At 37.3% G+C, this 8,012-nt stretch overlaps 1 long non-coding RNA gene across 1 annotated transcript; it reads left to right on the forward strand.

Moving 5' to 3' along the window:
* The first annotated feature begins 2,794 nt into the window (after window positions 1-2,794).
* Window positions 2,795-4,552, forward strand: LOC122552126. Its single transcript, XR_006312308.1, has 3 exons — window positions 2,795-2,883; window positions 3,011-3,394; window positions 4,486-4,552. It is a non-coding gene; the product is annotated as an uncharacterized LOC122552126 (long non-coding RNA).
* Window positions 4,553-8,012: the final 3,460 nt, after the last annotated feature.

An 8,012-nucleotide genomic window follows, 5' to 3' on the forward strand; every position in this document is an offset into this window, starting at 1 on the left:
AAGCTTTCGTTTCAAAAATATCACATATCAATAAACTCCACCTGACCCTACGGCTAGTGATGTGGAAATTAATGGTCTAATTAATGGTGCCAGACGAGGCCTGGGACAACATCTCTTTATTCAAGTAAAGTCAGCAATAAACATTCACAATATGAAAGGCAGAAACTGTACTTTTACCCAGATCAGCCAGTTTCATCTGCAGTCAGACATAACTTAAAATTCAGACCAATGCACAGAAGATAGACGAGCGCTCACAACATTGGAAATGATTTAGTTTGATAAAAGAATCCATCGTAGACTTCCTCAGAGCAATTCGTGTCAATAAACTTGGTTTTCTTTGTGTGTGGGGTCGCGCACGAAATGTTACTTTAATCCGATTGATGTGAACCATTTGCACTTAAGAAGTTGTTTGAAAACATCTATCACAGTAGATACGCGAGTAAATTTTATAAATCATTGATCAAAGGGGACAATCTTTTTTAGACTCGAGGAAGATCCACAGTGATATTTTGTAAATGTTTGGAGCTGGGTTTGTTTTCAATTTTTGACCCAGACATTGGCGTATTTTCCCTATGGTGGTGGATTTCAACAATAGGGAACATGTTTTTACAATGAGCGGAGAAAAATAAAAAAAAAAAGATATCAGAGACAACTTTTTACACAGAGAATGGTTTGTGTGTGGGATTATTGGGTGGTGAATACTTACAACCTTTAGAAGACATTTGGATAAGTAAATGAACATCAAATATTTGGAAGGATATGGGCCAGGTACACACAGATGTGATTAGTTTAGTTTGGGATTAGGACTGGCATGGACTGGTTGGACCGAAGGGTCTGTTTCCATGCTGTATCACTACATTTCTCCATAACTATTTATCAGTTTTTCTAAATACTAAACAGTGCTGTAGTGATCCTTGAATGAACTGTTGATGTTAAGGTTGTGTCTGAGACTCTGCGAATATTTCCTTCAATGAGAGGAGTGACTAGTTCTCCAAGTTACACAACTGAAAATAAACTTTTCTCCAGCATTGTTGCTGAGTCGATTTGTTTCTGCGGAGGCGGTGGTTATAGTTTGCAGTTTGCTTTCCACCAACTGGTCAACAGTGAGACAAAATATCTTTGATCCACTACAGAAACTCCACCTGCTTCCAGTAAATGAAACTGGGAACTCAAGGACCTTTTCTGCAGTCATCTTAATTGCTGCCAACTATTGTATCCGGCCGATTAAAGGGAAACTGAATCAACTAAAGTAAAATCCTATCAAACAAACTATATTTTCCCATTTACTCACAATGGACACATGTCGCTTGGCATTTCTTCTTTAAAAAGGAAGGACACTGAATACAGCATTCACTATATGACTATCAGGCAACAGAACATTGAATGCAGTGACGTTCTGGTTAGTTCAGCCTGTTTACTGAGTATCTTTAAAGCTCCTTCATATGAAGGTAATGGATCCAAAATCCCACATTGCAGTAACATTTGTTATCATCTCAAAGTAAATTAATAAACTTGAATTGGTTCAAACTCACACCACTTGTTGCACCATTCCCTGATTCATGCATCTCATTAAAACTGAGTGGGCCCTTTATACATGGTTTATACTGGTGTGGTGTAACAGCGAATTTTTGCTGATTTTTATGAATTAACTGTCCTGTAAGACCGATCAGTGAGCAGAGAAATGTACTGTTTATAACCTACATTCGTAGAAATTATCACTGCAATACACTCTAATTTGACCAAACATTCTTGATGTACCCAGACGGTTACCTGCAATGGTTTAGATGTTGAGGATTTAAAAAAAAAACTTATGGACTGTCTTGTTCTAGTTTTTTAGATGCTCTTTCAAAAGTTTACCGAGGTGTTATGTATCACTGCGGACTCACATTTTGTTTCTCAGGCACACAGCTTTCCTTTACTGTACATTTTAGTGTTGGAGCAATTTGAAAAAAAAAAGATGCAAGGAGAGACATTCTACAATGTAAGGAGGTGTTTCTAATCTCCAGGTTCAAACTGTTTAGTGACGTACATTCACATTCTTAACATAATCAGTTCAGACATGCTCCATATTAGGTTGCCTAAACTGAATTTAGAAACGCAGATTAGAAATGGTATGCTATTTTGCAATGTGAGAGAGACTTTGAGTGACAGCAAAAATAACGTCATTCATTTTGTTGGCTAATAATATCATTGAAGTTCTTTTTAGCTTTATCTGCTTGTGGTGGAATGTAGGATGAAAGGGAGTTAACTTCTAATTGAATATTCTAAATATAATCACTTTGGACACTTTCTGTATTCAGTTGCCTAAATTGAATTTTGAAATGTTTCGTATGAATTACATGTTATTTTGAATGCGACAGAGACTTGCAGTATCCAGGAAAGAAAAGCACAACTGTTTTATTAGCTAGTAATATGTTTGAACTTTAATTTTAGTTTTATCTGCTTGTGAATGAATGTAGAAATAAAGGGAGCTAACTTCCAGTTGAATTTGTTTTTTGTTTAAACAAAATATATGCAACTATCATGTGAAACAGACCTGAAGCTACTCAAATTTACTTCCAAAGAAGCTATTCAGCAAAACAAATATCCCAAGATGTGTATGTGTCCATGATTAAGCAGAACCTCATGTAAAGACATGATCCAATGTGTTCGGGCTGTCCAAGCTGATACCAGGAACCAGTCTGAGCCTCCAGCAAGAAACCAATATGTGGAAGCTGTAAGTCTGCCCCTTCCGATGGCCATATAAATCCTGGTCACTGGACTGTTATTCAACACTCCTGGGTCGGCTTTGTTTAGAAAGATCTTGACAGAACGGCTTCCCACAAGTTAACAGAATGATTGTGTCGACAATTTTTCTCAGTTTGTTACTGACTTTCTTATCATGTGAGTGTTGTTTGTTCAAGTATATTTTTGTGACTGTCTCAATGTTAGTCTACCGCAGGAATGTAAAAGACTCAGCCATCATTTCATCAGCATTAATGCTCATGGTTTATTTGTTTCTTTTTTAAAGGTGTCCAGTCGGAGGTTATTTTGACCCAGCCAGAGGCAGAGACTGACCGTCCCGCAGGCAGCCTGAAACTGACCTGTAAAACCAGCGGGTTCGATCTTAGCAGCTACACCATGAGCTGGGTGCGATAGGTTCCCGGGCAGGGTCTGGAGTGGCTGCTATACTACTATGATTCATCGGACAATAACTATGCACCAGCGATTAAGGGTCGATTTACTGCGTCCAAAGACACTTCAAACAACATTTTCGCGTTGGACATGGAGAACCTGAAGATCGAAGACACCGCCATCTCTTACTGTGAAAGAGACCACAGCGAGATGAACCAGGGCTGGACGCGTTCAAAAACAGCTTGAGGGAACATTTTGTCAATTCCATCATAAACTGATGGTCAGTACGAGTTTTAAACGCAATTATACCAACTGCAATCTGAAGCAGACCTCAGGCTGCCTCTTACAAAACCATCAAAGAGGAAATGTACCATTTAAACGAGCAAACTGGTGACACAATGGGACAATGTTTTGGGCATGTCATGTACTGATTATACTTCCATCAATTAAATGCTCGGACCAAATGTTAGTTTTAATATATCTGACAGCTCAGAAAATCACTACTAATTGTTATGTCAACTATAGCATTAATTCTAAACATGATCAGTACGAAATGGCTCTTTCAAATGAAAATTGAGACCTTGAGTAAAGAACAGAGAATGAGTGTACTGGTCGACATCATTGTGATACTACAGTGGGTCACAGTGTTGTGCACAGCGACATCCTCATACAATAACCACTGACAAGTGCTTATCTCAAATTGGTGATTTCTACCATGGCAGGAGCGAGAAATAATGTGAGATGCAATTTAAACGCAATCCAGTAGTGCTAGTTTGTACACATGTATTTTTCTACCTTCTTCGTGTTGATTGTCAAGTTAAATGCAAACCAAACCTGGAAAAGTATTCCAAGCTTTCAAAATACAATGAATCGTAAAAGCTGAAATAAAGTACCAAATCATTTTTAGAGGAGTCTGAATCACTGCTTTCTAGGAAGTGATGAAATTCTCTGCATTTTACAGCTTACAGTCTGTCATAGTATTTGACACAACGTGTCTCACAGTGATATAACTGTGGTGACACTACAATTATGATCAATACAAAAAACAATTCAGCCTCCATTGTTTGAAACTAGTCAGTGATTACTTCTACAAACCGTCTTAACTTGCAGTGCAGTATTAGTTCTGTGCGGTTTTATGCCAGTGTCACTATTTAATTTGTAAAAGTGGTGGGTAATTATCGATACACCAGTTGGGGATTTTGAGAATCAGCTCATGTGTTACTCTGTGAAGTATAAAGCAGTATTAACATTTATCAAGAATGATCAGAATTCACTCGCGCAATTATGTGATGAAGATTTATCGTGACTTTATTTTACCTGTGGTTCTGAGAATTTAAAATGATGGTACATTTTTCTTTTTTTTTTATGCAGAGCTAGTTATTGTGTGACCCAGTCCAGAGAATGTTCCACTGTGACTATCTTGATTACTGAGGCCAAGGGACCATGGTGACGGTGTCTTCAGGTGAGAACTTTGAACTTTCTTAGTGACTTTTTAAAAACTTCCTATTCATGTGACTAATTTCTGAAATAAATGAAACTCAGATTCTGTGCTGAGTTTGGTTTGGTTTGGATTGATTTTTGTTCAGACTGATTATAGACTTCAGTTAAGGCTCAGCAAATAGTTACAGTGGGGATGATGGAGTCAGTTGCTCTGTGTATCTCTTTGTTTCTGATCAGATGGGCATTCTGTGTGGCTGGGTTACTTGAAACACCTAATGTCTCTTAATCAGTCAGCTATAAATGATGTTTAATGTCAGTGACACCCTGACTGTGAGTTCTATTATCAACAACAAACGCTATGAATTCAAAGATGTTCGAGATATTACCAAACAAAATTAAAATATGCGAAAATATCATTATTTATTTCTTGACTATATGTTCTTAACCTGGTTATATTTTCTCATTTTTTTGTGAATTAGTTGATGACAAGCAGGTTAGAAACTGTCATAAAATTTTCTTGCGGTGCTATATTGCATTCTGTTGATTAGATTCTGAGTTTGTTTTATTTGATTCTGTTGAATTGAGTTGATTGGATTTTGGCTTTGTTTCAGTTGATTCAGTGGAACTGTATTGATTGGATTCTGACTTTGTTGTTACTTAGTTTTGCTGAATTGTGTTGATTGGCTTTTGAAATTGTTTTATTTGATTCTGTTGAATTGAATTGGTTGGTTTCTGATTATGTTTCATTCAAATCTGTTGTTTTGAGTTGATTGGATTCTGATTTTATTTTCCTTGATTCTGTTGAATTGAGTTGATTGAATTCTTATTCAGTTTGTGAAACTAATCTGCGTTTTCATGCTTTCTGTAACTGGTGTTTTCTTACTGGTGAGGAGATTGACTCTCTGGAATACTTTTCATTACCAATATTTGTGAAGTTCTTTTGTTTTTCATGAATCATTTCTGCATTTGTTAAACTTATATGACACATTTTTCTCTGCTTGATTGAAAACATTACATCTATTTGTAACGGTCTGAAAAACAACTTAAGGCAGAAACCCGGAAGTGTGAGAAATGAAAAAAAACGAGTTTTTAATGCATTGAGTTTAAAAAAAAACTCAGTTCTAATTGTAAACTAACTGAATTTTGTTTTGAGTAACCTCATTCAAAATAAAATTTGGGACTAAAATCTGAAACTGCAGAATTGATCAGATTATATAATTGAAATTAACTTAAAATTATAATGTGGTAATATTTGTCCATTCAGTAATTTTGTTTTGTAATGAAGTGATTAATCAATATATGCCTTCAATCGCTCTACTGTGCGCTGCACAAGATTGTCACGATCAAGAAGGGTGTACAGGTTCGAAATAAATTGAACTGTTGCCAGAAACGTTACAGCTTTAAGTGATAAGTCCCCTCACAAACAAGGCTGCTGTTATGACTTGTTATTTCGATTCAATTTAATCAGTAGTTTGCTTGATTCTGAGCAGCTTTGTTAGGCTTCAATTTGTTTTTTTTTTGTGAGGTTAAATCACGTTCTTGGTTCTGTTGAAAATGTTTGCAGAGCTAGTTCTGCTGCAAACACACCGTGTTGTGATCTGGTGATCGTTGATCTGTTGAGGAGGGACTGTGCTTGGGTAACATTAAATTTGGGAAACCGTTTTTGGTTTCTACATTGTTTTTGCAATGTTAACAAGGTTGGTGCCAGTGAACCGCTCCAGGTTCCTCATTCAATGCAATCAGCATGCGAGTTGAAATTTCATAAAGCCTATTATTAAGTGAAAGGCAAATCGCAAAGGTTTTAGAAATGAAGGGAAAACAGATACCTTCGGGCGCCATTTTAACTTCAAATAAATAATTAAGGATGAATCTAATCCATGCTTTACAATCCAAATTCAGAACTCAACTATCTAGTTCAATCACAAGGTCTGTCCTTAAACAGTTTACAAGTCATAGAGAAATATAAATAGAATTTCAAAAGTCTAATGTTCTAATAGTTCTTGCTCTTGAGCAAAAATGCCAAGACAGTGTTATAATTGATCAAGAAACACCTTTCAATTCCGCTGTACACTACATACATATTTTTCTGGCTGGAAATTCTGCTCAATTCTATGAAGAACAGATCGGTTTCACTGCTTTGATCAGTTTCACACGTAACTTGAGTTAATGAATTGGTATGTCCCTGATTAAACTGGATTTACAGGATAAAAATAAAACATTAACTGAACTATTTAATCTGCACAGTGCTTAGGTGTTCCCAATCTGTGCATTTTAAATAAATAATTACATTTTACAACAAAGTATCAACTGAAGTGTCATTCTTTCGGAAACAACTGCTATAGTGAATTATGTGACCAAGGCCAAATTTTGAATTAATTAAAATAATCCACTCATGAACTCGCAGGGCAGTATGGTGGCTCAGTGGTTGGCACTGCTGCCTCACAGTGTCAGGGTCCCAAATTCGATTCCACCATCGGGTGACTGCCTGTGTGGAGTTTGCACATTCTCCCTGCGTCTGCGTGGGTTTCCTTCGGGCGCTCTGGTTTCCTACCACACTCCAAAAGATGTGCAGGTCAGGTGTTTGGCTGTGCTAAATTGCACATAGTGTTCAGGGATATGTAGGTTTGGGTTCATTAGTTAGGGGTAAATATAAATTATGGGGAATGGGTCTGGGTGGGTTACTTAATGTTCAAAGGGTCAGTGTGGAATTGTTGGGCCAAATGGCCTGTTTCTATACTTTGGGAACTCTACTCTTAAAACCATGGGAGTACTTGCTGCAAACATAGAGAATTCATTTTACATCGATGTGTTTAGACGTATGCAGAGTTCGCAAATTTGCAGAGGACATGAACTAGAGGATAACAGAGCACATTGTTTATTCAGACACTTAAAATAGAGTAATATTTATTTTAATTAATATGCTTGACCGATTTATTGCAATGTAGCGATCGGAAGGAATCTGCTCACATTAGGTAAATGTGACAAACATTTAGATTAGATTTTCTGCAGTATGCATCGGGCCATTTGGCCCAACAAGTCCACACCGACCCTCTGAAGAGTAACCCACCCAGACTCCTTCCCCTACCCTATATTTACCCCTGACTAATGCACATAACACTATGGACGATATGGCATGACCAGTTCACCTGACATGCACATCTTTGGATTGTGGGAGGAAATCCACACATACACAGGGGAGATTGTGTAAACTCCACATAGGCAGTCACCCGAGGCTGCAACCGAGTTGGGTACCTGGATCTGTGAGGCAGCAGTGCCCACATTTACTTAAACATCCGTTAAAGCGGGTAACTCCAGACAGAGCATGTTTTCAATTCATACCTTTTTAAACATTTTCGTTCATTAAAAGCAGTTAACAAGAAAATGACCTTGCCCTAATTCCTTCAACAGAAATGCGTTCCACACTGGAATGCAGCATTGACTTTATGCAGTGCATGCAA

The sequence above is a fragment of the Chiloscyllium plagiosum genome, chromosome 8 (assembly GCF_004010195.1).
Source record: "Chiloscyllium plagiosum isolate BGI_BamShark_2017 chromosome 8, ASM401019v2, whole genome shotgun sequence".
Classification (NCBI taxonomy): Eukaryota; Metazoa; Chordata; class Chondrichthyes; order Orectolobiformes; family Hemiscylliidae; genus Chiloscyllium; species Chiloscyllium plagiosum.